Source organism: Amblyomma americanum, chromosome 4 (genome assembly GCF_052857255.1).
Source record: "Amblyomma americanum isolate KBUSLIRL-KWMA chromosome 4, ASM5285725v1, whole genome shotgun sequence".
NCBI classification, from domain to species: Eukaryota; Metazoa; Arthropoda; class Arachnida; order Ixodida; family Ixodidae; genus Amblyomma; species Amblyomma americanum.
This window is the reverse complement of record NC_135500.1, coordinates 47,494,056-47,520,655: the sequence shown is the minus strand read 5'-3', so window position 1 is coordinate 47,520,655 and position 26,600 is coordinate 47,494,056. Positions and strand designations below refer to the sequence as shown.

The window sequence follows — 26,600 nt, the reverse complement described above, 5'->3', positions numbered from 1 at the left end:
TACATAGCGAAGAGTAACGGCGGCGATTGCGGGCCGTTGGCGCGATGGCCGGCTTGTGCGTGAACAATCGCCGAGGGTATCCCCGGACGGTGTACCGCGTTTCGCCGACGCAACACGCGCGCCCGGACAGACGTCGGATACAACGCGAGCGTTGGAATGGTTGTCACCCTCGAGTGGGATTGGCTTTCAGTTGCTACATCGTAGCGATGCACTGCGTAACAAAATAAGGGCGAGATTTTTCCGCCCAGTTCTGTGACGTCGGTCACCACGCACACACACACAGAGAGAGAGAGAGAGAGACAAACGGAAAGGCAGGGAGGTTAAGTAGGCAGCGCCCGGCATGCTACCCTACACGTGGGAAGGGGAATGGAGGGAGATATATAAAGGGGAGAGAACAAAGGGAGATGCAGCATTGTAAAGAAAAAGATAATCTCTATCACACATCTTCTCAGATTTCTTGGCGGCAAATCATGGGGCTTGTCGATTCTATCAATGCTGCAACTCTAGAGCATTTTTTTTTATTTTTGCGGTATAGTGCACCAGTGCTTTCAAGCACATTCAATACGAATTTGCGTGCCCTCCAAACTATACAAGGTCAGGCACTTCTCACATGCCTGGGCCTCCCTCGCAGCTCATCAACAGTTGCTACCATTGCAATCGCCCAGGAGTACCCACTCTCGACGTATATAACCCTTGACACCCTGCGGATCCACATACGGCATCTAACAAGGATTCCCCAGCACCACCTTGTGTCAGTGGCGGTCAAAGACCACACGCAGCGTTTTCAAAGTATAGCAGCCCACCAGTCGTCCATCCCATCCCAGTTCACCCCGGCAGCACGGCCTTCCTCTGCGCTGTGGTGTCTGCGGGAGCCATGCGTGCGCCTTACAATTCCTGGCATAACGGAAAAAAAAACTTATCGACACCGGCCATTAAACAGTTGACACTCTGCCTACTCCACGCCGCACATAGTGACCGCACTCATGTGTATACAGATGGTTCGTTCTCAGGCACAAGTTCAACCTACGCCGGGGTCATTCCGGCGAGACAGACCATGCAGTATTATCCAGCAAACTTCGCATCGGACAACGTCCACCGGGTCAGAATTGGCCGCTCTTCGTGCGGCTGTGCAGTACATCGGTGCACAAACACCCCACAAATGAGCTGTGTTCTGTGACTCAAAAGCAGCCTTACAGTGTCTTAATTCTGCTTTACGCCGTGGCGATCACGATCAACTCGTAGCTGAATTAAGACATCTCCAACACCAGGCGCAGGAAGAGGGTCATGACATCGTCTTCCAATGGATATCGGGACACCCTGGCATTGTCGGAAATGACGCAGCTGACGCTGCAGCTCGAGCGGCTCACGGCAGTGCCAACATTGTCCAGATACCGTTGACAAGAGCCGACGCCGCAAGACATCTGCAAATGCCTGACCGAAGAGAGCTTTTAGCGTCATGGTCCACTACTAGCAACTCCACATGCCGTCTGCACCGCCTTCACCCCTTACTTCAACTCAGTCCTCCGTCCGGCCTCTCCCGCTGCGATGCCACACTGTTGTGTCGCCTGTGGCTGGGAGTGGCGTTCACAAATGCCTACTCCCACTTAATTGCAATGGCAGACTCTCCTGTGTGTGAGATGTGTGGGTGCGACGAAACTATAGAGCACCTTCTTTGTAACTGCCCTCGGTTTCAGCGTGAGCGTGCACTCCTGGCTGCAACACTCCGCCGTTTAGATCCTCGGCCCCTTACTAAAGCCAAGATTATGGGTCCTTGGAGTAAGCCTTGATCGCAAAGGACAGCTTTGAAGGCACTTTTCAAGTTCTTGAAGGACTCAGGACTGAGTGCAAGGTTGTGAACTATCAGTGTGTGCCCTGTGTACCCTGCAAGTAATGGCCAACGGGCACGTGGAAAGGTGACCACACTCACAAGCCCCCAGAAAAGTCGCCACATGCCAGTGTCACCTTTCGGCATCACTTTGCTAAGTGCGGAGCGCGGGTGCCCTGAGCTCAGTGACTGTTTCCTGCGCGCGACACTTATACGCTCTTTTCTCTATAGGCAGCAATCGTACGGTAGTGAAACGCTTGTTAGCGGAAAATTGTGAGTTTTAACCGCTTCCCAAGGACTTTCGCAGTCTTTACATCATCAAGGGCCCAATGAGGCAACCCGCAAATTTGCGTGCATCGGGTCGCTGCTCTTCGATGAGCTGCAAAAGAAAGGGTCAACAAGTGCGAAAAAATCTGCGGCAGTAAAAGCTGCTTTTTAGCGCTGCAATCAGAAAAGGACGACTGCGTCCCTTTTTTTCCGTGATTTTCCTGCAAGTCGTGAATTATTCGCGTTGAAAAGAGACACTCCACTAATGTTCATTGCCCGATTAAGCTGAAAATGAAGTGACTTCCTCATCCTCTACCTCTTCTTGCTTTCTTTGAAAAAAAGGGGGTTGAGCACTCCTAATTATAAAGTATGCAATTCGTGCCGGAAACCATGCAAGGCGTTGGTGAAAATGCGTGACGCCACTCATTCAGAGGGCGACATATAGCCACTTTGCCGCGTCAGTCGTTTCGGGGTCCTGCTGTGCTTTTGAACTGACGGTGCGGTGTGGCCGTGCGAGGCGCATTTTGACTTCGTGGACATTGCAAGCTCTCTGCTTAAGTAGTGCAACCGCTGGAAAACTGCGAAAAGAGGCTCAAAGCGCGCCGCCGGCCCACTGCCAGCGAAGTTCGGGCCCCTCCCTCCAATCGCAGCCTCCCTTTTCGCTCATTACGTGTCAGGTCGCTCGTGCGGGGATTAAAGCGCTCGCTGAGGGCGCGAGGCTTTGCGTACCAAATCAGCGCCCGTAGCGACGCAGTCGCGGATTGATCCGGATTACCCCTGACCGCGGGTACAAGCTCTCGTGGCCCACCAGCATTGTTAAGCGGGAAAGACGCTTGCTGGACTGCTACCGCCGCGCCTAAATTGCGAGTCATATTTGAGACCTGCAGTGTCGCGGAAGTGTGTACAAGGCAGTCGGACTTGAAGCGAGTATTTAAGAGGAGAGAGAAGCGAACATAGAGTTTGTTTTTAAGACTATAGCGCAGGAGCAACATATACAAGACAAGAAAAAACATAAACACAGCGGCTGTGTTTACATCATTTTCTTCTCTCCCGTATTGCTGCTGCGCTGTAGGCCTAATTGTGCACTAGCCAGCCATTACTCATTATAGCGTTTGCTTCCCGGCGGTCAGGCTGCATCTCTATCTCCGATAGCCATCGACACTAACCTGTTCGGGCTTGTCCAGCGTGCAGTTGTTTCGACGCACGCGCAAAGTCTCGCCGCGCCCACAAAAATGGAACCGAGTTGCGCACGAGGCCGTGTTCGCGCGGGTTGTGCATCGGTAAACACGGTACCCTGCGCGCGCCTCCTTTTTCACCTTTTCGCGGAGCAGCCGGCGTTGAGCGCAGTGTGTTCCGACGCGGGTTGCCGGGAATCTCGATCGGGCGTCGATACGCGACTCTATTACGCACGCACGCACACGCTCCAAGCCCGCTCTTTCATCGGCGCTGTTCCCGGTGTCCCTTTGTTGCCGCGCCGCGAGAGAGATTGCTCGAGTGTCCCGTCTGCTCCTTCGGCCTGATTGAGAATCATTGGCGGAGACGGCTCCGAGAGCGCCGGCCGGGACTCGGGCGCAAGGCGAAGGAGGACGTTCCCGCACACGTTACGGAACGGAGTGCTCGGTGTCAGCCAAGATGCGCCAGTGGAGTGACTGCTCTCTCTCTTTTGCGACAAAAATGCCGGCGCTCTTGTACGTGCTCGCACGACCTACTGGCTGTTCGTCCACACTGTCACCGCGATTGTTCGACTCAGGCGGGGAGCAATTTGTTCTCTTCCGTTTTTTCCCTAAAACGGCCAGGTTTCAGGAGGGACCGAAACGGATGTGACAAACTAAGCAGCGCGGTGCTAGCTTCCTGTCGAGCTGCGCGTTTTTCGGGGCCAAATTTGTGCCTCCGCTGGGCAGGGCAGTGCCCGTGGAATTTCTTCGCGATTTAAGCGTGATCACTTTAGGCATAGCCTATACTCAGATTAAGGCTCTATGACTCGACTTGTTCCTTCACGGTGCCTGAACAAAAAGTTTGAGGGCACACTTAAGCTCCGCCTGAAGGTTATGACGCGATAGCTTTAATGGGTTTAATGCCCATACATGTAGAATTTGTTATTCTCTGCTGGGAGGTCCATACCGCTCCTGGCGCAGCGGTTAAGCGAGCGGTGGGTTGCGATGACGTCACAGGGTCACGTGGCCTAGGTGGCCCACCTGCCTCCTAGGTTGCTTCTGCGGGGATTTTTCGATCACGATCAGCGACGACGACGCGGGATTTTCTTGGACAAGAGCTCCATGACGCTGTCGCGTTAGAATACATAAGATTGGCTTGGTTCCTCTTCCTGCTTCGCTGTTATCGTGGGGGAGGAAGTGTCCATCACACCAGGCAGAAGTACATCACAATACAATCGTTTATTCGCCAGTTTTTCGCGCCCGTAAGTCTGCTGGTCGACCTAAGCGCATTGCGTTTTTTTTTTTTTTTTTGCAAATCAAACCATTAAGTCTGAAATGGCGTCAGACTATAGATACTTCCGTTTTGCGCAGTTCTCAATTTCACCTGTATGGTCTTTTCGCTCTGAATTTCATATCACGTTGTGGATAATACGCCGAAAGAACAGGTAAGAGCTTCGACTTCCGTGAACGCTCCATGAATCGGCGGTGGTAATTTTGAACTTGTAAGCCTATCCAGCGCTTATCAACTGTTCATGCGGCTCGTCGTTCACCGACGAGCATTTAGACGTCACTGCAGCTGACTGGATCCACTTGCGGTCTCATTTTAAAGCCAACCGCCACAATGGCTCAGTGGCTTTAACGTCCGGTTGGTGAGTCCAAGATCGCGGGTTAGAATCCCCGCTTCGGCGGCCGCGTTTCGATAGAGGCGTGTTGGGTATACAGAGTTGGGAGACTGGTGGGGCGGAGGGGGGGGGGGGGGGGTATGCTTTATTTTTTGCGCATCCATCAATATACACGGGGCTAACTCAGTATTTTTTTACATACGAGTGAGAACTCAAAAGTTGTTGATATCTTGAAAGACATGGAAGAGGCCTTTGCCTTACAGTGGTTGTAGTCAGGCTGAAGATGATGATGATTTTTAAAGAAATAAGTATGATTTTATTTTCACTTCATATTATAGCTATTGGATGCAGCGGACCTGTCGGATGGATGTTTCCAACGGCAGATAACGTTTTCTAAGTTCTCGGTTAGGTTGCCTGATGGTGCTTTTAACTCAGCTTTTTCCTTCGCTTTAGCTTTCCGCCGTCCCAGTGAGGTCGTACTTCGACGGATTAAAGAAAGCGAGTCGAATTGATCGAGATCACGTTGATGTGTAGAATGGTTTGTGGAAGCCATAAGGTTTGGGCAAAAACTGCTGCACAATCAGCGCCGCGTGAGCAAGCAAATGGTGGACGATCCTGTCTTCCAGTGTGTGAAGTCGTTAGGCCTAAACTAGATTGTGCATCCGCCATGTGGCACCCTCATCATATTAACCTCATTAACGATGTAGAAGCCGTCCGGAGTCGTGCGGCAAGGTTCATTCATTCTTCTTATTCGCATGACGTTAGTGTTTCAGCTCTAAAAACTAAATCTGCATTACGACCTCTTTCTGTTCGTCGTCGCATAGCCACACTACCCCTGTACCGCAACTTCTATTGCTCATCGCTTAATCGTGCCCCTTACATCATGCCAGCATCGGGCACAGCTTCAAGTTTTTCGTCCACGTGCCCGAACCTCTTCAGCCTCCTTCTTCCCACGTGCAGCAAAAGATTGGAACGGCCTTCCCCAGCATATCGTCGACATCACCTGTTCTTTCTGATTTGGTGAAAATTAAAATAAAAACTTTTTGTATATAAACACATGTCGCGCTGTCATCTACGTTTTCTGATGATTCGACCCCTTATGTAATACCCCCCGAGGGGTCTTTATGGCAATGAAATGAAACTTTGGTCTACTTTCTCACCCGCGCGGACATATCTTGAGTTTTCAGTTCCTTTTTCTTTAAGAAAAAAAAAAAGAAGCTTCTGTCAGTTATTTCGGTTTTAGTCTTAACAATAATAATAATAATTGGTTTTGGGGAAAAGGAAATGGCGCAGTATCTGTCTCATATACCGTTGGACACCTGGACGGCGCCGTAAGGGAAGGGATAAAGGAGGCAGTGAAAGAAGGCAGAAACAGGTGCCGTAGTGGAGGGCTGCGGATTAATTTCGACCACCTGGGGATCTTTAACGTGCACTGACATCGCACAGCACACGGGCGCCTTAACGTTTTTCCTCCATAAAAACGCAGCCGCCGCGGTCGGGTTCGAACCCGGGAACTCCGGATCAGTAGCTCAGCGCCCTAACCACTGAGCCACCGCGGCGGGTCTTAAGTCTTCGCCTATTTTGCTTTTCTGGCCATACCAATGAGGCAGCCAATCGCGGCTTGTACTCCTTTTTTGCCTTTTTAGTAGTTACTGCAGCACAAATGTAGCGCAAATCACGGGCGTTTCACCTCCGCATTTCGATGGAGGCGGAACGCAAAAGGCGTCTGTGTGGTGTGCGATGCCAGTACGCATTAAACAATCCCGAGTGGAGGAAATTAATCCGGAGCACTCCATGAAGCGCCTTTCTCCTACCTCTGCTTCGTTTCCCTACCTTCCTCCCTCCGTCCTTCCTTCCTACGCGTTTGACATGTCCTGTGAGGAAGTTGTGACGTCTATCTCTTCTTCAAGCACCAATTTTCAATTTCCACTTGATTAACTCAGACAGTTGCCGCGCCTTCCCATTGTCCGTAGCTTTTGTCTCCTTATCCGCCATAAAACTGGTTTTAAGGAAATGGGGCTGTAACTGTCCCGATAGACACCTCAACGGCGCCGTGAGGGAAGGGAAGAAGGTGGGAGTGAAAGAAGGGGGCAGAGAGGTGCGTAGCTCCTGAGTAATTTCGACCACCTGGGGATATTTAACGTGCACTGACATCGCAGAGCACACGGGCGCCTTTTGCGTTTCGCCTTCATCGAAACGCGACCGTCGCGCCTAGATTCGACCCCGGGTACGCCGGCTCAGTAGCCAAGCTCCCTGACCACGGATTCATCGGCAAACCAAGCCCTTTTTTGCGTGCAGTCTTTCGCGGCAGCACCCATACGTATCCAGCACCACAACGCCATCGAACGCGGCGGCTGAGGAGCTTGCGAGGAAAGGCCTACCAAGTAAACAGCTACAATGCCAAAGCGAGACCACACAGAAAGAAGCGATGAAGGCGTACACTTGACAAATCGCCGAGTCTCGTCCCATCTTTCGATCTGCATAGAAATACTGAGTCGGTCGGTGATCGCTTTTCCGTCCTCCACTGTGCATTCTTCGCTCGGCCGCTTCTTCCCTGTTCGTCCTTTGCGTGTACATGTTGGTTCACGTTCCGTGCGTTCATTCCCCTCGCTCCCTTATTTTTTTATTTTTATTTGTATCTTTCTTGTTTCCCTTGCGACCTGCTTATAGCGGCGGAGAATGTACAGAATCGATTCTCTGCGGCTGGGCTCGCCTGCGCTCCATCGCCGGTCGCCTCTCACCGCGCTGCCTTATAGTTCCCGCCCTTATCCCTGCGGGCCTCCCGGCAGTACACGGTGTGCTTCTCGAGCTTCGGTTTGCCTTTGTTGGCCTGAGCGTGATAATACCCTTGTCACACGGCCGCGCCTAACCGCAGTTAAGGTAACCGCGGTTCTCGCGAACAACGGTTACTGCAGTTCACACGGTGGATCGACCAAACCGCGGTTACGCCGCTAACCACGCTTATCGCGAACCGAGCTTGGCTACCCCCCGGTTTGCGTCGTCAGCCGAGAAGATGGCGGCGTCTGTGGACGGAAAGTGCCCGTACGGCACCCGAGTTCGAAAAGCACGGGATCTGGCCCGCTTCAAGGACGTACTTTCTTCTCACTAAATCATGCTTCACGAGCAACGCATTAAAATAGGCAGTGTGTATATGGTGCCGTCCGACGGCGCACTGCAGCAACGTCCCACGGTGCTCAAGCTACGCATATTCTACCGCCGTTACTTAGAGAAAGGTCCGGTCCCTGCGTTAAAGTAAGCGACAAGTACGCAACACTCGCAGCGCCGGATTCCGCGAGCGTACCTCAATGGTGCCGCCCGCGATCGCGGTGCACGACAGCGCCTTGGTGTGCTACTCCTGTAGTCGCCGCCAGCCCTCATTTGTTTCGCATCGAAGTCACAGCGGACTGCGCTTTTGAATTGACCAGCGCTATAGTTAATGGTCTACTCATGGCCTGCCTTAGTGACAACCTCATTATCTCATATTAAAAGAAAGATATATGATCGACTTCAGCGACGCCTTAGCAGCAGAGCTGGCGTGCAGGCTGATGGGGTCAGCCGCGCTGCAACGGCGGCAGCTGCTACGCGGCTGTGAACATAAAACTAGCTCGTATCGCACTCATTACTCGTACCAGCAGCAGGTCAGCGATCCTCTAGGAGTATTCAGTATCGACGTCCCCTTATCCCAGGGCTTATTATTTACGAGAACAAGGAAGTTTAGCACGGTTTCCCGACGCTGGCGCCAAGGATCCCTCGTAGAGATGTTGCCTTGGCACGGATGGCTTGCGGGAGGCGCGGCGATGTATTCGGCGGTAAAAGCAGTGCTACCACCGGACGGCGCTGTCGGACGGCACCCGGTACTCTCAGGACATGGCATGGGGTTGCAAGATAATTGCAAATGTCGCTTGGGTCCCGATCCCTGCGTCTCTTCGTTCGTTGCACCGTAACCGAGAAGAGTGGCGAGCCGTGTGACAACGGCAAACCGTGATTCGAGATAACCGCAGTTAAGTTCGGTAACAGCGGTTAAGTGTAACCGCGGTTAGACACCCCGTGGGAGTAGGGTATTTATGCGCCCGTCGCACCGTTAAGGAAATACAGCCCAACAGCCGTGGTGTGCACCTGGGTGGGATGCGTTCTCTGTCCCGTTTTTTATGCACCCTTCCCTTATGCGCTACCCTCTGCCGTGGATTACACAAAGAAATCGAGTAAAGCCGCACATATGTCATCGTTTGAGCGGCATATATCCAAGCTGTAGTGCAGTCTCTGATAGCATATTGGGTGTCCTACATCTTACTGAAGGAGTGCGTATTGGGTGTCATATTTTCGGGTCCATAAATACTGATCCGGACGCCGTGAATTCGTCGCCGTACGCGTTGCGTACGTGGTCGCTAACCATGGCGCGCGATGTACTATCATCCGCAGTATGAGCAAGAACGCGTTAGCGCGTGCCAAGTGGCCTCAAACCCTCCTTGTGGCGACACAGGGCGGCCGCTTTGGGCAAATATAAGTGGAAAGGGTTCGCCCGCTTTTTTTTCCTGCACCCCCTGCCGCGCGCATATTTCTTCAAACGTGAAACATTACGTCTGCACTTGAACGTGATAACGCTTAATCATCCTAGGCGATTGGCAATGCACCTAACGCACTTATATAAAGGAAGGTGCCTCTTCGCATTGCCATTAATGCTTTTGCTTTCAGTGACTGATTGGCATACTTATGGCCATCCCCTTTCTCGGACATTTTTTTTTTATTCCGGGTGAAGACAAGCTACTGTTTTTCTTCAGCAACAGACGGAAAGCTTCTCTTTCCGATCCAAGGCCAACGATGGCCAGGGCGCCTATCAGCGAGCGCAAGACAATTGTAGAAATGTGTTTAAAAGGCCACTCTCAGCGATATATTTCTTCCGTGACAGGACGGCCGTTCTGCTCAGTAAACAGGATCGTCCAAGCATATCGAACCGAAGGACGGCTTGAGGATGCACCGCACGATAGGCGACCACGCTGCACCACACAAGCCGGAGATCTCGGCATTATTGGCGATGCTAGCGACATTCCATTTCAGACTGCGAAGGACATCGGCAGTGCTCATGACCTCGGTCGTGTGAGTGGCACCACAGTGCGACGAAGGCTCGGAGAAGCCGGACTCTGCGAAGTCGTATTGCCGCCCGGAAACCACTGCACACGACAGCTAGCAAAAAAGCTCGGCTCAGTTCGCCATGGACCTCCGCGGCTGGACGGCGAACGAGTGGAAGAAGGTGCTTTTTTCTGAATAATCAACATTTTCGAGCCGCTGGGATCAGCAACAGAGAGCATGGCGCACAGACTGCCCACGTTTTAGCTCGCAAAACATCGAGGAAGTCGCATCAAGCGGACGCACAGCAGTGAACGTGTGAGGTGCGCTTTCATGCGATGGCCTTGGGCCCTTGGTGGGAATTGATGGAAAATTCACTAGCGCCGCTTACTGCACAATATTAGACCAAGCGGTCATTCCGTATGCGCTGAACGGACCGCACCCGGATGGCGACTACCTGTTCCAACAGGACCTATAACCTATGCACACACCTATGGTTGTGGCAAGCCTTTTGGAGGAGCGAAGCATTATGTGCCTCGCATGATGCCCAAAAGTTGTGGCCCTAACCATTATCGAACATGTTTGGGGCCGTATGAGAGTCAGCCTTTCCAAGCGATACTTGGACTCGGCCACAACTGCGCGACTGTGGGAAGCAACTCAACAGGAATGGCGGCGCCCTCAGCGGTACACAACCTTCGTTGCCATCTCTTTAAACTTCCCTGCCTTCGAGAATGGAGAATAGATTCAGGCCGCCGGTGGCATGACGCGCTACTAGGACACAATCTCCAAGGAAGCGCATATAAATATACTGACAGGAGTGCTTTTTTGCAGTGTTTTTGTGACCTGTTTTTTACATTGACAGACATCAATAAAACAGTTTTATGCTCACTGCGCCGCGCGGCTTCATTTCGCTTCAAACGCTGATAGCAGTAAAGCGAAAAAAATTAATGTGGATCAGCTCAGCTACTCCAAGATATACAAAGCGAAAGATGTCGGCGTTCATTATGTTCATTGGCGTTGGCGCTGACAATGTTATAGACGGCGATGACCTTGAGGAAAGCAAGGGCGTATAACTGGCCCCCTGGATATGCGGACGCCTCATTCGTGCTTTGATACATGTGGCGGTGGTGAGAGAGAGATGTGGCCTTAATGCATTAGAGCTGACAGCGTTGTGGCTGACATGCGGCACTGCAGCGTTAATTTGCTGATCAATCTCTCGCGATGCACCATTAACTGCATGCCACCTCCCAGGGTGGCAGGGAGGGCGCGCTGCCTATCCCGTGTGCGGAACGCAATCAAAGCAGGCTTTTGCAGTTGGACACCAACGCCACGTACATGAAAGCGAGATTGAGGTCTCCACTGACCCACATAGCCGGTTGTGCGCCTTTCCTTTCGTAAAAATGAACGGCCTTTGCAATGTTGTCAGCGGCAATGAACTCTATGAACGCCGTCGGCTCACATGTTTTGCCTGGTTTTTGGGGAAAGGAAATGGCACAGTAGCCGTCTCGCATATCTCTGTGGGCACCGGAACCGCGCCGTAAAGGAAGGGATAAAAGAGGGAGGGAAAGAAAACTGAAGATTGAAAGTTGGATTTTGAGGAAAGGCGCGGCGCTGCACAGCGGTGGAACACTTGTGGCTCGGTGCTGCTAGTGGCGCATGCACAGTAGTGACTAGGGAGCGACAGGGAGAGAGAAACGCGCGGCAGCGGCGAAAGGTCAGGCGACGGAGTCGTCGGCGGCCACCTGCGCCGTGCGTGACGTCACTCGTGCTCCGACATACGCCGGCTCGCGCGAAGCGCGGTATTGACTAGCGTAGTGAAGTTTTTCGCTTCAAAAGGAACCACTACCGGTGCTTTCGTTGATCGTCGACCGCTTGAGAAGTAAACTTCCATTGAAGCGCGGCCTGCATGCAGCGATTCTTGCACGCGAAATCAAGCGGCATGTGAAAAGCCTGCGGCCAAGCCTCGGAACTTGCACTGTCATGGCCATTCATCGCGGCCGCATCTTGCGGCCGTTTTCTGCGGTCGCATGAGGGCGCAATAATGAATCGCTGCGTTATGCGCATTGCCAATCCGCTAGGATGATTAAGCGTTATCACGTTCAAGTGCAGACGTAATGTTTAACGTGTGCAGAAAGATGCGCGCGGCAGGGGGTGCAGGCTGCAGAATGCCCAACGGGTGAGCCCTCTCCGCTTATTTGCTGAAGCGGCCGCCATGTGTCGCCACAAGGAGGGTTTTAGTAAAGTCACTGGGTTGGAGCAGGGTGCCTGGATGCCCATCGAGACACCCTAGGTTTGAGGCTATCTGCCACGCGCTCCAGCGTTCTTGCTCGTATTGCTCACGATAGTACTTGTCAGCGCCATAGAAAATTTACCGTCATTTAAGGTCGACGCACTAGTTACGGTTTCGATTTCTACGATTCAGTTTTGCAAAAATTTTTAGCGCAAACAGGCACAGCCCACGAGAAAGGCACACACAAAAATGGCCGTGCATGACACGTCCATGGACCGAAATTGATCCGTAGAGCTGTTCTCTTGGGCGTCGTTTTCGAGAAGTCACGCTTGCAAATAGCATCATCATCAGAGCCGGTGGCTCTCGAGCACGTCATGCCGGCGGCACCGCGCCAGGCGCAAATTCGGATGGATGGATGGATGGAAGGTAGGAGCGTCTCTTTTGATACGGGGTGATGGCAGTTGCCACCATGCTCAGCTTTTTTCTCCTTTATTTTTGGTTTAGGTTTAGGTGTATGAGTGTTTAACGTCCCAAAGCGACTCAGGCTATAGGGACGCCGTAGTGAAGGAAATTTCGACCACCTGGGGTTCTTTAACGTGCACTGACATCGCACAGTACACGGGCCTCTACAATTTCGCCTCCATCGAAATTCCACCGCCGCGGCCGGGATCGAACCCGCGTCTTTCGGGCCAGCAGCCGAGCGCCATAACCACTCAGCCACCGCGGCGGCCCTTTATTTTTGTTTAGCTCTGTTGCAATTTATTAAAATTCGCCATTTTCTTTAAATACGTCTTTCCACAATTTTAACCTTATGTCACCTCTCTGCTTTTGAGCCACCAATCTTCCAATCGCTTTTTGCTAATTTCCACCGCACATTTACTTATATATTGTTATCTCTGCACCCTATGGCCTCAGGAAGAGTGACTGTGCCAGCATCGACATCGGGATGGATACCATCACATTTTAGTATGAGGTGCTCTATTGCTTCTACAGGTTTACCACACACAGGAAATGTGTTATCTTCGTTAAATTTCTTTTTTATAGCTGCGCGTTCTAAGACATCCTGACTTAGCTTAAAAGAGTAGGGCACTGCCTCTTGAGTTATCATAAATCGCTTCCTTCCTGATCTGCTTTTTCCAGTATCGATACAGTTCTACACTATGTTTCTTTTCCTTGAATCCAAGTTTTACCTTCGGCGTTTTTAACCTGTCGTTTAATGCTCTTTCTTTCTCCGTCCTCGTGTCTGGCATACTTACTGCTTAGCTTCCTAGTTCTTTTACCGCCATTCTGAGTCAACGTTCTTTTTGTATAGGTATTTAAATACCTTAGCTGCCGACCTGTTATCGTCCAGTTTCCTCAGGTGTTCTTCGTATAGTATTTTACTCCGAGCTTCCCGTGCTTCGAAAGATGCCCAGCCCATACCCCCCTGTACTGCCTGGTTCGTGGTTTTCCCGTGGGCACCTAGTGCTAATCTTCCAACAGCTCTCTGATTTACTTCTAATCCCGACTGAATTTCTGCGTTTACGCACAGAACCGCATTCCCAAAAGTAAGTCCCGGTACCATTATTCCTTTCCAAATACCTCTCAGTACTTCATACCTGCACTACCTGTCCTACCTGTCCGATGCGGCGCAGCAGCTATGCCTGCAGAAGCGCATGCGCAGAACGTTCGGCCCGCCATCTGCAATAGATCCGCGAAGCTGCGCAGACCCGGCCAAGGCGGGTCTTGCGCGCTTTCGCTCTCTTCCCTACGAGACCGGCCGTGCCACGGCGATGGGAGGAACCGGCACGGCTAGGCCGGCGAGGACCGGCGCGCTCGGCGCGATATAGAGGCGGTGCCATTCCGCGCCGTCGGACTGCGCCACTGGTGCGTAGAAGGGTCACGCTTTCGCTAACGTGACGTCGTAGTATAGACGCGGCCGAATACATGCAGCGTTTTACGGCGGCAAGTTGGCGATTTTCGCCCTACGTAGCGCTCTCTACGCCCGGCGTAGCGAAAAACACCCACCGCCGCCCATCTGCAGGATCGCAGAAAGCTCGCTTTTCCGGTTTAACTGCTCACTCCTGCAGCCGCCAACATGGCGGCCATGGCCGACGAGTTTCGCAGCGATTTAATATTATCGTTAAAGTTAACGCTTCACCAAGCATGAAATGTCACTTTTCTCAGAGAACGCGACCTAATCTTGGATCGAAATGCCTGTGTTACCTCCCTGAAGCGAAAGGTGTCGAAGAAAACCGTGCCGCTGGTATCCACGGCTGAGCTGGCATCCCAAGGTACGCGACTTCATGCATTCGAGAACGCAAATCCTTATATACACTTATATGCGCGTGCTATAACTGCTACAGTAGTGCCGAAATTAAACTTCCATATTTTAGCAGGAGGGTACGTCAGTGTCGGTGCTCGCACAGACGTCCTCGCTCAGCGCCGTTCGACACCTGTTGATCACATTTGCTTTCGCGTCGAGTGCCGCCGCCGCGACGTTTTCTGCCGAGCGAATTTCGTCGAAAAGGACGTCGCATATGTCCCGGCCTTAAGGCCGCTCCCACTGACCCTCAAGTAAGGCTTTCCTGTGTGCCAGCTGAGGCCACCTTATCTCCACAGACTTGCCTAGCTCATCCGGCCATTCGACTCTCTGCCGCCCCCTTGCGGCGCTTGCCTTCTCTTGAAATCCGTTCTGTTGCCCTAAAAGACGATCGATTATCTTGCCTTCGCATTGCATGCCTTTTCCATGCTCCTTTGTTCGTCTTGATTTCAACTATAGATTCATAGTTATGCAGGCCTGTATACATGCGCGCAGGAAAAGATGCCCGACACTGCGCTGTCCCGAGACGAAAGCGTCCTTGGCGAAGTGTGCGTCTCTCGAGAGCGGCCTGAGGCTGAGCCGGAAGATTAATGTGCACAGGATCTCGGTGCTCTCTGTACTTGTGCTCCCTTTGGGCCATAAGTGCTGAGCGGTTCCGCGTCGTGCTGGGGTTCGGATACCGGCACACCTGGCCGCGCTGCACTGTTGAGCGGGTGAGAACCGCAGGTATATAGGAGTGCGTGCCAGCGCCACTTCCTTTCTGCGGTTTCCTTTTCTCCAGCCTGGGCTGTTGAGCGCGTTGCGCGCGCTTAATTACGCAGCCTGTGCTCGCGGCGCCTCAGCTGGGACGCACGTTGGCGGCCCTAGCGCGTGCACGAGGACTCCGAGCCTGGCGGCAGCGAGTGGCGCGTGTGCACCTCCGCCGCTATACGCCCTGAGTCTCGGAGGGCGCCTCTCGGCCATTGAGGCGGATGCGTTTAATTAGTCGAGGAGTCGGGCTGAGCCCCTTCTCCCGGGGGCCGCCGTGCGGTTGTCGCCCGAAATGCGGTCCCAGCCACAGCCAGCGGTGCTGGGTGCCCATGGCGCCAGGGACACAGTGCCGCGCTGGAAAGTGCGGTTTGCGAACCTTTGCAGCGTTGCCTGAAATCAAACACTACTGCCATGCGGAAGGAGCATCACGTAATTAGGTTTTCACGCATTCAACTGCATGAACATCGCAGCATGTCTAGTAAGCAGATGTAAGCAAATACTTTTCGCTTTATTCACTGACCCATCAACCTCCACCCACTACTTGAAAACGAAAAAGCGAGGGCGAAATCGAATTCACGGATGCATTGGGAAAGCCAGCTGCCCTCTTGAAACACCAGCCAGCAGCCACGAACCGCCCCCATCCATGCTCGAGATGAATGCTGTAGCTTTTTTGAAGCCTCGGCTTAGAGTAAAAGCGTTCATTCGAGTTTAAAACATCAAAGTAATCATCCGGGGTAACGCTCACTGCTTTCTCGGAATAGTCGCACCACATGTGAGATCGCCCTGTAAATGTTTCAGTGCTTCTAACTCGGCTGCATTAGGTGTTTCGTTATGCGATATTTAGGATGGGTTTTTTAGGCACAGTAACAGTGGCGCAATGGAAAATTGCAACTTGCTGTCGGCGGAAGTGCCTCAAAATGAGAGGTCATGCCCGTGGTGGGAGCAAGAGGGCGGGGTGGTGGTGGAAACTTCATTGTTACGCACAGGAGGGCAGGGGGAGAAAAGGCGCGTTTGTCGCCGAGCAGACAGTGACGGCATATAACGTGCACGGGTGAAAACAGTGAAGATTAATGTTTATTCACAAAAGATATGTGTTACATGCAACCATACAGAAGGAGGTTCCAGGGATCAAGGCTGTAACGGGACCTCGTATGAGTGGGTGCACAAACTTTTGGCAAACCAGCAGCCAGCTAAAAAGAAACAAACTTGGTGAATACAATTAAGCAAATAAAGAAAATGCAAATTGAAACTGTCATACGAGGCTTTTACAGTGAGAATTAATTAAATCAAACTTGCACAACTTGATAATGCGTTTCGAAACTCGTATGCACTATCTCAAGTATGGAATATGAGCTAGCCGATATGCGTAGTTACTAAAACCATTTGTTTGAACTATAACGCTAATATGACATTACTGATAATAATGAGTTGTAAGTCAGCGCCGTGTTTGCATCCTCCTCTTTCTGTTACAGTTGTCTAGCGCTGTTTGAATTCTCTTGTCACCACGGAACACCAACTCGCCCAATCTGCCGTCCTTCTACAGTTCATTACTGATAATAGTTGGTGTGTGAACCAAAACAGTGGTGATAGTATGTTTTTATTTTGTGCTTATCATATATGTAAGGTTTGCGTCTAGAGTGATACCAGGAAAAGTGCAATGGCCGGCTGCTTCAGTGGATTGGGAGCCAAAAGTGAACGACAAAATGTGTGGTTGAGCCTTAGAAGGTTTAATCCGTAAGCACTTTAGATGACACCAGAGCAAAATATTGTTACGGGGATGTTACGGCGGTAAGTCTATATGGCGGCTGCTCTGAGAAGGCCAGCACTCAGCTCAGAACCGAGCGCCCAGCTACCAACTGACAACGTCGTCGTCGTTCCGCACACCGCCACTTCTTCGTTCATGATTCGTCCACTTGTAACACTATCCCCCTCGGCTGAAGGCAACGTCCCGGTGCGTGTTAGGCGTGCGATGTCGATGGTGGGTGATAGGGCTTGAGGCGAGCTACATGAACGACTTCGGACTTCAGTGGAGCGGACGTCGACTTTGGGTGCAGCGGCGTGATTTCATACGTTACGTCGGTCACTGCCCGTAATACACGATAAGGACCTGTGTAGTGCGGCAGAAGTTTTTCACATAACCCCACACGACGGGATGGGAGCCACAGCAGGACGAGAGATCCGGCAGGGTATCGCACATCACGGTGCAGGCCATCGTAGCGGTGTTTTTGAGCCTCTTGGGAGACGGAGAGCTTGTGTCGAGCAACCTGGCGGGCGGCGTCTGCTCGGGCGATAGCGTCACGCGCATATGTAGTGACAGGGCCAGCTGTGGGCAGCAGAGTGTCGAAGGGCAGTAAGGGGTCTCCTCCAAAGAGAAGATAGAAGGGCGAGTAACCAGCGGTATCATGGCGCGAAGAGTTGTAGGCGAAGGTGACAAAAGGCAAGCTTATGTCCCAGTCCCGGTGGTCGTCGGATACGTACATGGCGAGCATGTCTGTCAGCGTGCGGTTGAGACGCTCCGTAAGGCCGTTCGTCTGAGGATGATAAGCAGTGGTGAACTTGTGACGAACGAAGGATTTCGTCAACAACTCGGGAAAGGAAGCAGCGGCCACGGTCGGTAAGGAGTTGACGGGGAGCGCCATGGTGTAATATGACGTCGTGCAGAAGGAAGTCAGCGACGTCAGTGGCGCAGCTGGTTGGAATGGCACGAGTGATCACGTACCGCGTGGCATAATCGGTGGCGACGGCAATCCACTTGTTCCCCGTGGAGGACTCCGGGAAGGGCCCAAGTAAATCTAGCCCAACACGAGAAAACGGGTCGGTCGGGATGGGGATCGGCTGCAGGTGTCCAGACGGCAGGACAGCGGGCTTCTTTCGGCGCTGACAGACGTCGCAAGCGGTGACGTAGCGTTGGACGGAGCGGTACAGACCAGGCCAGAAGAAACGCCGGCGCACGCGGTCGTACATACGGGAGACACCAAGATGACCAGCCGTAGGTGCGTCATGCAGTTGTTCGAGGATAGTGGACCGTAGGTGGCGGGGAACAACGAGCAAGTGCTCAGCGCCATCAGGTCGCATGTTGCGGCGGTACAGCGTGTTCCCGTCCAGCAAAAACCGGGCCAGAGAAGTGTCGCGGCGGTCGGTGCTGAGGCGGTCGATGAGAGAGGTGAGGGTGGGGTCCAAGCGCTGTTCGTCGGCAATGTGGGAGAGGTCGGAGATGGAGAGGACACAGGCATCCGACTCACAGTCTGTAGAAGGAGGATCGACGGGATAGCGGGACAGGCAGTCTGCATCTTGATGGAGGCGACCGGACTTGTGAACCACGGAAAAGGTGTATTCTTGCAATCGCAATGCCCACCGGCCAAGACGGCCAGTAGGGTCCTTGAGAGATGAGAGCCAACACAGGGCGTGGTGGTCGGTTATAACAGTGAATGGGCGGCCGAACAAGTATGTGCGGAATTTTCCAATGGCCCAAACAAGAGCCAGGCACTCGCGTTCTGTGATGGAGTAATTCTTCTCGGCGGAAGAAAGAAGACGGCTGGCGTACGCAATCACGCAGTGCCGGCCGCGTTGTCGCTGCGCAAGGATGGCGCCAATTCCGTGACCACTGGCATCGGTGCGAAGTTCAGTCGGGGCAGACGGGTTGAAATGGGCCAATACAGGAGGGTTGGTGAGGACGGCGATAAGGCTGGAGAATGCAGTAGCCTGCTCTGGGCCCCAGGAAAAAGGAACGCCTTTCTGCAACAGATTTTTGAGAGGGCGAGCGACGGCTGCGAAGTTCGGGACGAACCGGCGAAAGTAGGAACAGAGACCGATGAAGCTGCGGACATCACTGGGCGAGCGGGGACAGGGAAAAGCACTGACGGCACGAACTTTATCAGGGTCAGGTTGTATGCCACTCGCATTCACCAAATGGCCGAGGACTTTGAGTTCGCGGCGGCCGAAAGTACATTTTTTTTAGTTGAGTTGAAGACCTGCGCGGCGGAAAAGTGCCAAGATGGACGAAAGGCGAAGCAGGTGGGTTTCAAAAGAGGGCGAGAAAACAATTACATCATCTATGTAACAAAGGCAGGTCGTCCACTTGAAGTCCCGGAGTAACGAGTCCATCATCCGTTCAAATGTGGCAGGGGCGTTACAAAGGCCGAAGGGCATGACCCACCCAACGCCGAGTCCACACCGCCTCCTCGTAGAACCAGCCGCTCTCCCTCCCCAACAGCCCACCGTTCCCGCTCACCTCTTCCGCACCGCAGTTACTCACCGTCCTCTGCAGGCCGCTTCGCGGGAAACTAGCCAGTGCAGCTCCCGGAGGTGATGCTGCATTGGTGCCCCGACCTGAAAATCCTCTACTTACCCCGCACCTCCACCAAAAGATGTTACGGGGATGTTACGGCGGTAAGTCTATATGGCGGCTGCTCTGAGAAGGCCAGCACTCAGCTCAGAACCGAGCGCCCAGCTACCAACTGTCAACGTCGTCGTCGTTCCGCGCACCGCCACTTCTTCGTTCATGATTCGTCCACTTGTAACAATATTATTAAGATTAGTAATGAGGTTTGTTAATGAGTGATATGATTTATTAGTATCTGATATGGTAGTATCATCGATGTAAAAAGGAAGCACTTCGATATATCATATTAGCAATGTACTTTCAGGATAAGAGAGGGCCGAGGGATGTCGTAGTAACCACCACCATGGTAGCTACCACAGTGCGAGCACTTTGGTAAAATTCAGTCCAGTACCTCAGCCATGCAGGAAAAGAGGGTAACAATGTAGATGAGGCATGGCCAGGACGATCTCATGACGTTGCAATCAAAAGTGTCTTACAATGACTGCATGTAGCATATATGCCACTAAGACAGCAGTGTCAAATTAACCGAAAAATCTTAAAAGCAGATTTTTATACGTGCCAAACCCGTACTGGGAGTTTGGAGGCCATATGCATACACGAAGAGCGTTTGATTGATGAAATTGTATGCTACTTATGTGCAGCTTTTATACCAATGAGAACCTACAAGTCTGTTTTAGAGCACTGTGAGTGAAGTCATATATCTTAAAGGGGCTTTGAAAGGGGCTGTAATACAGTTGCGGTATGTCTGAGATGTTAAAACGTGCCGCTTCCCGAATATTGCCTAGCAAGAATTTTTTTGTGCGCCTTGTTGAAGCTGAGTTATTTGCAGCCGAAATTCGAATTTCAGCCTCTTCCCGCCTTTCCCTCTCGTTTCCTCACTTTTTGCACGCTGGAAGGTTTGCGCTCCTCTGCCGGCCCAACCTCCGGGAGCAGAGCTTCCTGACCCGCCGGAGCTACGTGGCTTATTGGCCGCGCCCATGGTAGTTGCCTGACGTCAGTAAGAATCTAACCAATAGCCGCCTCTCAACTTGCCTACGCAGCTCCAAGCGACGGAGGAGGGTGCGAGTACGACAAAGTCTCCGGGAAGGGCTCGCCAACTTTCGCCCGTGGCTGTGGATTCTCCGCTGCGTGTAGAAGCGAATTATTCAGCTCAGGTTTTCATCATAACAAAACGCAGTGATTGAGCGAGTTGATGTGCTCTCCTCGGAAGATGTTTCAGAGCCCCTTTCTTAGGATGCAGTAAGCTGGAAAGCCTTATCTCGCTTTTTGTTGCAAAAAAAATGCTGCTTTTCGCACTTACAAGTTCCTTGGTGACGAGGCGCTCTTCTGGCCTTTTATCATTATTAATTGTTTGAGAGACTAGAACATCTTTAAAAGCTTAAAATGGCTCAAGAACATTAACTGAGTGAACTCTACGTTTAGCCCATGATAGCGTTAATTTCATTTCGCGCCAGTAAACACCACACAACGCTACTTTATTTGGAGATGTAAGTGTCTTTGAACACTTCCCGGGGCTGCGGTTCGCTGCAGTAGCCCCGCTTATCAGTCTGAATAGTACGAAGCGCGCGTCTGCTTATTTGCATAAGCCGGATGGTACTTTTTGGCGAGGTGGTTGGTGGGTCGTACTTGACTGAAAAAGCTCGCTGGAAGACTGGAACATGGGCTCACGTGCGACACCGCTCTTTCGCTATGGTTGACATGTTAGTGAAGTAGCAGCTCAGTGTGTACCGTAAGTGTATCTCTCTGTGATGCCATGCTTTGATTGACTACTTACCGTTACGCTCCGCTGATTTTAGGGACAAAGCGCTGAGCTCACTTCAAGCCAGACTTGGTAGCCTAGCCACGAAAAGCAAACCTATAGGACGACTAACACATTGTTGATGCATGATGCAAGGGAACGGCAGCGCAGCTACGATAGCACAGGAAAGGGAACGACACATGCTCATGTTTTGTTCTCTCTCTTATTCTGTCGCATAGCTGCGCCGCCGTTCTCTTGCCACAGGACAGTGCATTTCTTGGTGAGCGTATTTCTTGCATCTGGGCTGGAAAGGGAGAGAGGGAAAAGCTCAATCCTCACCCGATGTCCAGCGAGTTGGGCACGTTCCTGAAGGAACACACTTTGGTGTCGAAAAAGCAGAGGGAATCGAAAGATGCTGTGACCGGTGTCGGACCTTGTGTCCTTCCATCGCTGGACAGAGGTGCCCTTCGCACATGCACATTGTCGCGCTAGTGGGTGCAGAATCCGTGTACAGCTGGGCGTTGGACCAACTTCGATAATCTGGAGCGGTATGTATGTCCTCTGTATGGCATCTTTCGGGCTCTTTTTCCTCCCTTGGTATTCATCCTCTTATGTCTGCTAGAGGAAAATGTGTCTGTTCCGAGTGTTCTTCTTGGGAAGGGCTCCGTGCGTGATGCATTTTCGGCACACTTTTTGTTCTTTATTTGCCGAAAAGAAGTTTCCGTGCTCGCCTACGCCTAATTTGTGTGGCAGTTTTGTTCTCACTACGCTATGCTGCTTGACTGCAGGCCGCCGGGGCGAGCTGTGGAGAGTTTGCCCGCCTTTCAGGTCCTCCTTCGATGTGCCCTCAATCAAGCCCACATCAGCGGGTTCCTTTCATCTCGGCTGTGTACCCAAGTGGTCGCGCGTTCCAAGTTCTACCGGCTTTGCCGAAGTCATTAAGCCTTAGCTCCCGCCTGAAGCGTCAGCACTATCTCAGTGTGCACTGTGTCGAAGCGCGGCTGGGTTCTCTTCCATTCTCAGACGCTGTCATTCGATCTTCGGGGTTGGGGATTCTGCTTGCGAGTGGCTCCGGCACACGGTGCACGTGGTCTTAAAGGCCTGAAAGGAATCGCGATCCGCTTTAAGTAGGAAGCAAAGAATAGCTTCGAATACGAAAGACCCGCTTGAGAGAGCTCACCTACAGTCTGTCTATTGGCTGCGCGGGTTGTGCCCTTTTGTGCCCGTTTTATTTCAGGACCTCAAGCCACCCTGCAGTCTCGTATGCAGGACTGAAGAAGGCCGTACTACAGTTTGTTATCGATGCACTAACTGGTACGCGCACTGCCAACTGAGGTTCGTGGCCTTGGACTCCATGTAACTCGTGCGTATAGACCTTTCCACTCGGGGCTGCCTGGGCGTGGCCACACTGCTCGCTGGGCTGTTGTGTGGACCCCGCGCTAGCGTGCTGCGAGCGGAAGCGGATTCGGCTTGCATCAGCACGGAGAGGGAGCATCCCGACATTCTTCTCGCCCGATGGGAAGATCTATAAGTGGTTGGTACAGCCTTTGTTAAAAGTTTTGAGTCCAGGGAGTAGGCTTTAATCCGTGTAGTGGGCTTGTTGTAGCATCCGTGGAAGTCTTCAGTATCAAAGAGGTAGGACCAAGTTCTTACACTTAAGTGGCCTGGAACGCTGGGGATGAAAAACGAGCCATACGTCGCGGTCCAGAAGGAAACCCCTCTGGACTATAAACTTTTGACAGAGGATGAACCTTTTCAGTTTCAGATGAACGCTCCGGTGGACCTTCACGTCGCGCATGCAGAAAACGACTCCCCACGTATACGTGCGTCATCGCAGTCGCACGCTGCTTGAAGGTGTACAGTGCAATGACGTTGACGACAGTCGCGCAGCCATTGGCGGTAGTTTTGGAAGAGGCATAACACGGGCTGGGGGGGGGGGGGGGGGGGGGGTTGGTACATGTGCAAGTAACAACGCTTTTTGGAGACAGCACAGCGAACGAGACAGACACGAACGATACAGGTGTCGGTCTCGTTTTTTGTCCTTTTCCGTCAACAGTAGTTTTTAAGTGCTTATCGTCGACCCTTTCAGGTCCGTTGGGGCTCGGCACCGGCCGTTTGTTGAGGCAAGCTGCAGTTTTCAAGTTTCCCCTAGCGTGCGTGTCCGTGGCAGGCACGCTGTGCTCGTTGCGAGGACTCTCGACGCTTGCGGAGCGCAGCTTGCAGCTGTGGTTCGGAAACCTGAGGCGCGCGTCTCAGTCGTGCGTTTTAACGGCGTTTAAAGAAAGAAAACTGGTATGTTCTCCCAGACAAACGACGGCGGTGCTGCTGAGGACGTGCCTTTCCTCGGGACAAGAATTCTCCCAGCGCGTTGCCTCGGCGGCAGCCTCCTCTCCGGGGTCTGTCATACGGCTGCGCGGGCACTTACTCGCAGAAGGCTCCGCCTGGTTTGTTACTCGTTCCTCTGCTCTTTCTTTTCGCCTGTGCTGCGTCGTCGCCGCCACGGAGCGACGCGCCCGACCGGCCGCTGTCGTGCGGCTGCGCGCGACGTGGCAATTAGTTAAGCGCCGCCGCCTCCGCTGCAAAGCGCAAAATGGCCGCCCACGGGGCTTTTTCGCGCTCGCAACAGGATTCCGGTAGGAATTCGGCGCATCCTTTTCCCTGCTATGCCGGCAGCAGCGCCGCGCCACGCACTCAGGCGGCGTTCCTTGAGGTGCAGCAACGAGGGACGGTGCGGGACTGTACTCCGCGGACGGACAGTCGTCTTCTTTTCGAAAGGGAACAGTCAGTTTGCATGCAAGAACGAAATCGACTGTTATTTCATAATTGAATTGTTGAAATGTCGTGTGGTTATTATACGTGGCGGGCCAGCCCAGGTCTGCAGTGTGCCGCAATGGTGCTGTTGTTGCGGATGATGCGCATCATTCGTTTAAATTTACCCGCGTTTCTGCGATGATCTTAACCGCGCCTTTGGCTGGTCGCTTTGATCCCCTGGCTTAGAGCGCGCAGGTCGGAGAGAGCTCTGAATCCGAGTCGGAGGAAGCGCCATAAAGCCGGACATGCGACGCTCTTTGAAAGCGGTCACGTGACGAAAGCAAAGCAGGTACGCTGTTCGCTTGGCACCGGCTGGCGGAAACATTAGGCGGATTTTATTTGCTCCGTGTCTTGCCGTTTTGTCAAAGCGTCCGCTGAAAAAACTGCTTGATCGCCGCCGTCACGTGACCTTCTAGCATGGTCAGCGCCGTCATCCCGATCTGCTCGCAAGCTGACACTGCTACTGTAAGCCAAAAAAACGTTGCACTTTCACTGGCCACCACAACTATATTTTTTGCGCTTTGAACACTAATGAATTCACCTCTACTGCATTTTCAGTCACAGTAATGGAGCTGCAAATGTAGACGTAAATACAGCGCAGGAGGCCCCTCGCGCTAAGCCTGTCCGTGCTTCCAAACGCCGCTAGCTCAGTCACCGCATGCTCTTCATGCCTCCAGGGATCGTAGCCAAGTTCGTCCGCTCATCGGCAAGTCGGGCCTTGACCCGATCAGCCATATGCATCGGAAACTATCGAGGACGAGAATAAGGGCCTTAATTGTCTCGCAGTAAACATCCCGGTCGGTTCTTGCGCACAGTTTTTATCCAACCAAATACCGGTTCGTCCAGGGTTATGAACGCAGACCACGACGCCGTTCGGGAAACTTCTCAGGGAGAGTCTTCCGTTTGGACACCACGCATGGTGCAAGTTTCCCGCCGTCATCAAGCATCGCCATACATACAACGTATTTGTCTTTCAGCCCCTGTCGTGCGCAGTGATGCTTTTAGCGTCAGTAATGTCCACAGTGTCTGGCACATCGAACTAGCGTCTGAACCGCAGTTGCAATCTGTTCGAGATCGTACCCTCATTCTCTCCAACATGCGTTGAGAAAACGATGGATCTTTAACACTTGTCCTCATCTTCGGCTGGTAGCCTCTGGCACAACGTCGTTCTTCGGCGAATGGACACAGGCAGAGGTGGGCAAATGCCCTCATTTTTACTTTTCCTCCCTCACCCTCACTTTCGAATCCATGGCCCTCCCTCACCCTCGCCCTCATTTTAAAAGTTATCCGGCCCTCCATCGCCCTCACATCGAAAAATTTGCTGTCCCTCACTCGCTCTCGCCCTGACATCGTCGGCCCTCCCTCACCCTCACTAACTGTCGTTTTAAAATGAGTTATTTTTTGTAGTCGGCAACTCCTGACGATATTACTGAGAAATAAACATATAAGACAAGCCCTCAATGCAATATTGGACGAGAGCCTAGATCTTTATATTGTTGTGTGTCCGTGTACATACGTGTGGGTGTGTGTTGTTTGAGCTAATATGTGAGAGAAAACCGAGACGGCTACGTGTTGAGCCCCAAAATATCACTTGCCTTTACTCCTGGCACGCACTGCATGCATTCATGCATGTGCCCTGATAACATTTCATTGTTATCTATATGTACTGCTGAAAAGAAGAGTCAGCGCTTTGTGCAAAAACTTTGTACAAAAACTTACGTACGACAAAAATATTGAAAAAGCAATGCAATAGCGTTTACCTCGACAATTACAATAAGTGCTAAGCACAGAATTGACTCAGAACGAGGAAAGTTTGTAGGTCGCTTAATTACGATTTCCCGATGACATTGCCATAGCATTGGGTCTTCTCAATTTCACTGCTTCTAATGTCCCGCCATTTCCTGCAGTTTGCTGCATGCTCGCCTGATGACGCTTCCACACGCAAGTATGGAAGATGGTGAAGACGACGCTTTCAAAGTACAGCGTGAGAGACTGGAATTGACTTTCGTGAACGCGGATACGTGACGAATACATTGCACTGGCGAAGACGACATTGCAAGCACAGCTCGAGAGCTTGGCATTTCGTACAGGCAGAATGTTAAGGTCATCTCCCAACTGATCGTTCATCTGAGCGAAGTGTACGAACCGACCAACTTTAAACCGGAGTGGCACTCTGTCTTGGTGATGTGCTCAACCTTACCTCGCATTAAGTGTTCTGTTTCTCTGTCTTTTTGCCATGTGTTTTAGTGAGGTTTCCTAAAAGATTTGGAAATTACTGAGTTAATGTAAATAGAATATATTTTCAATGTAGTAAACACCGAGCTTAAAAAAGATGTGGCGATGGCAGCGGCCGGCGAAACTTATTTTTTAGCGCAGCCTTGAGTTCGGATCCCTCTCCTCCCACTATAAAGTTTTTTTATTTCTTTAGTGTCTTCCCCCAGTGCGATGCCGGCTCTCCGCTGCAATTAGGCTTTTATGCTGCCGCTTAAAATAAA

At 52.1% G+C, this 26,600-nt stretch overlaps 1 protein-coding gene across 3 annotated transcripts in view; it reads left to right on the top strand.

The window, feature by feature from the left end:
* The window catches only part of LOC144127925 (protein O-mannosyl-transferase Tmtc3-like), a 542,030-nt gene that overhangs the window by 142,569 nt on the left and 372,861 nt on the right, over positions 1-26,600 (top strand). The window lies entirely within an intron of this gene.